Consider the following 3,968-nt stretch of genomic DNA (forward strand, 5'->3'; position numbering starts at 1 on the left):
TGGTACATAGCCTGTTGATAAAGATAGATTGATCATATCTAGTATAGAGGTGCTGACTAAGGGTAAAACATCTTTAAGCAGCCTAGTCGGGATGGGGTATAAGAGGCAGGTTGATGGTTTAGATGAAGAAATTATTGAAGTTAGTTGGTAAAGACTGAGGGAAGCAAAACAGTCTAAACATATATCTGGTTCTACAGCTGTTTCTAAGGTTCCTGAGTTAAGAGATAAGTTGGTGCCAGTTGAGGGCAGGTCTTGGTGAATTTTGTCTCTAATATCTCTTTTATCATTAAAGAAGCTCATGAAGTCGTAACTACTGAGAGCTATGGGAATACTTGGCTCAATAGAGCTGTGACTCTCTGTCAGCCTGGTTACAGTGCTGAAAAGAAACCTGGGGTTGTTCCTATTTTCCTCTATTAATGACGAGTAGTACGCTGCTCTGGCATTACGGAGGGCCTTCCTATAAGTTTTAAGACTATCTTGCGAAATTAAACGAGAATTTTCCAGTTTGGTGGAACGCCAATTCCTCTCCTTAACCTACTGTAGCTGGTTAGCAGACTTCCGGATATCAAGCAAAGGAAAAGGTTTGCTCGCAATTTTGTGTCCAGACTAAACAGCAAAAATCACAGGTGCACAACCTTGGACATCAATGTGCCACTGACTTGCATGGACTGGGAAAAGGTTACATGGACAGACGGATTTTACACTTTTTCAGTATCGTATATTTAGTATACTAGTGTTGTAGTCAAGACCGCCCAAACCGAGACCAAGTCAAGACCGAGACCAGAGTTTGAGACTGAAACAAGACCAAGACCTTTAGGGGCTGAGACGAAGTAGAGACCAAGGCCGAGAGAGGGCGAGATCAAGTCAAGACAAAGACCAGTTCCCCACATAACATGACACACAATAAAATGTGGAACAAGATCCACATTCCCATTAAAACACCCACATACAAACACTGAGCTGAAATCAACGTAAGCATCTTTATTCAACACTCCTTTTCCATGTTTACCATCCACTTTGTTATGTTGTGGGGACAGAGTGGACGCAAACGCAACACTCGGGAAAAACAGGCTTTATTGAAGGGGAAAAGGGGTTGAGGGAGTGGAGGTGAGGGAGAGGCGGACGTCGGGGAAACGCGGGCACAGGGAACCGAGGAGAGTGAGACAAGGGGACTGGGGGCACTGGGGACCGAGGAAGTAAGGAGGCACGGGGAGGAGCCGGTAGGACGCCGTTGTAGAGGTCCGAGGGGAGAGGGCAGGGTGGCGAGCCCAGTTGACGGAACGGAGGAGTGAGTGGACCTGGAGGGGAGACGGACAGACAGCCAGGATTAGACACTGGGGAAAACAGAGTACAGGGAAACAGAAATGACGCAGAATACTCAGAGCTTGAGTGGTGAAGTGGCACCGGGTAAGGAGCAACGACGATCAAGCAGGGGTTGACTGGAGAACTACTGTCAGAGATGAGGCTGATTGCTGGCAGGTGTGGCAGGCAGAGGAGGTTGCTGACGAGGTGCAGGTGTGGGTCGTTGGCTGGGCTCAGGAGCAGAGGGAGAGAGAGAGAGAGAGCACATGCAGGGGAGGAGACACAGCGAGGCAGGCAGAGTACAGGAAAACACCAGGGGAAAACAGAATCACAAGCAAAAAGAGAAATAAACAGGACACTCACCTTCAGCTGGGCTGCCACCACAACACACTAGAGCAGGACGATATGGCCAAAAATGTTATCACGATAAAAAATGTCATATCATTCGATATCAATAATTTAAATTAAGCAAATCTTTTTTCAGTCCCTTTTCCTCAACAAAATATCTTAATAGAAAAAATAAGTGCTAATTTGTGATTCAAATGAATTAAATCAAACATTTATTAAACATTTGTTATAGTGTTATTGAGGAAAATTATATAACTATAATTATCATTATTGATTTATTACATTTGAACATTGACCCAGGGGAAGAGGGTCGTCCTGGACATGATGGAGGGGCTCCAGAAAAACCCTGTGACATGTGAGCCTTTTTTCCACCTCTTATGCACTGGCGGAGGAGCTTCTGAGAATATATGTGGCCCTGGTTGGTACAATTTGGAAGAACAAGCCAGAGCGTCCCCTGCAAGCTCTACAGAGGAGCCAGAGAGGGCCCCGATCCTCCAGCTTTGCTTTCACCAAAATTGACACAGAGGGGTCCTACATACCAAAATGGGGGAAGAATGTGCTGTGACGACGACCATTGTGACGGCGCTGCCTAGTTGGGTGTTTAACTGTGTGGTGTTGGGCAGTTTACTGTTTTCCTTTTGTCCCTGAATGTATCAGCGCCCGTAAGCCAGATTGGGAGCACCTGGGCCAGACACTGTGGGAGGATAAATACTCCCCTTTTGCTCTCAAGCCTCTCTCTGTGATCTGGTCCCACTCCTGCCAGCAGCAGCAGCCGCAGCACTCCTTTGTTTTGTTACATTATGTTTGTTACCACTCCTCAACAACCAAGCTCCATACTTGTCACTCATCCACATCTACACCACTGAGTGCACTGACTGACACACTCTATATCGTTGATTATTAGTTTAGTTGTTTAAGTTGTTACAATACTTTTGGCAATTCTCCGTGTCCTCTCCACATTTGTCACGTCCTTTGAGTCGGGTTATGACAAAATTCTTGGCAGAAGCTAACAATAATTACTGACTGCAACCTCTGCAAAAGAGTAAGAGAAGAAGAGGAGGAGAAAGAAGAGAGGCAAATGACCCAGCATTCTGTGGAGCTCTAAGATGAGATATGTAAGTCGCCATTACTGAGCATTTTTACGAGCGGCTTGTTCATTAGGGCGACCGGGCAACGCACCGCCAAGCCGGGAAAGGCAGGGGATTTTTCTCACTCTTTCTACCACACTGTTAGTTAGCTGTGACTGTTTTTGACAGTTTGTCTCTGAATATTGCTGTCCAATCAGCGTCAAGGTGCGATTTCAGTCTGGTTGTAAATCGCCCAGATGTCTCTCATAGACTTTCACGTAAAGGCAGTTTTTTTTCGAGCTGCGACCGCTGCAATGCAATCTCTATGGGTTCCGGGAGGGCTCGCACTAATGTGTTTACATCATGCGCCCAGCAGCAGAGCTATGCTTCTGCCACCTGAAAATGACTTGGCGGTCCTCCAGCTTGGTGCTGTCACTACGAACAGCTGCTGTACAAAACGTACGTTCAGGCTGAAAATTCGACTGTGGTGTTGTGTCGGGAGATGCAGTGACTTAACCAGCAGTGAGTAAGACAGTATAAATAATGCATGTAATTTGTTGAGCTATGAGGAGAGGAAAAGTCCACTAGCCACTAGGCTAATTTATGCTCTGTAAAATGCCATAGGCTAAGCTAATCTTTAATTTTATGCTTATGTTAAATGTGATTGTTATTATGCCATGTTTTATGTGTTGGTGGTGTCAATTTAAAGTTAGCTGCACTTAACCAGTAACAATTATTTGATGTTTTTTTTTTTCTTTTATTGCCAGAAAGCGGAGGTAGCATGATGTGGCCACCACTGGCATCTTGTCAGAGGAGGGTAAAAAGGAAAAGTGGGAAACCAACACAGAAAATAAACCAAAAGCAATAGAATAAACCTTTTTATATTTCCCCTTACATGTCTTGTTGTGTATGTGTAAATACTGCGCTTTAATCTGGATTTCTTGTTCCTAAATAAAAGGTTTGTCACAGATAAATCAGATGAGTGTGAGTCATCCTTTTTTTCATTAATGCTAAAGTAGTTGCCTTTACATCCAAAGGTCTAAAGATCTGTTGATCTTAACTGTGGACAGTTGTAGACATTATAGACATTGACAATGACTTCAGTATGTAGCTGTTCACAAATACTGTACAGTATGCAGCCTAAGGAACAATCCTTGTCTTATAGCAGATTTAGACCCTTGAACTGGTCACCTTAGCCATCATCGCAACAATTGCCCCCCAGAGAAATTTGGCAAGAGCTGCCCCCCCCCC

Source organism: Micropterus dolomieu, linkage group LG12 (genome assembly GCF_021292245.1).
Source record: "Micropterus dolomieu isolate WLL.071019.BEF.003 ecotype Adirondacks linkage group LG12, ASM2129224v1, whole genome shotgun sequence".
In the NCBI taxonomy this organism is placed as follows: domain Eukaryota; kingdom Metazoa; phylum Chordata; class Actinopteri; order Centrarchiformes; family Centrarchidae; genus Micropterus; species Micropterus dolomieu.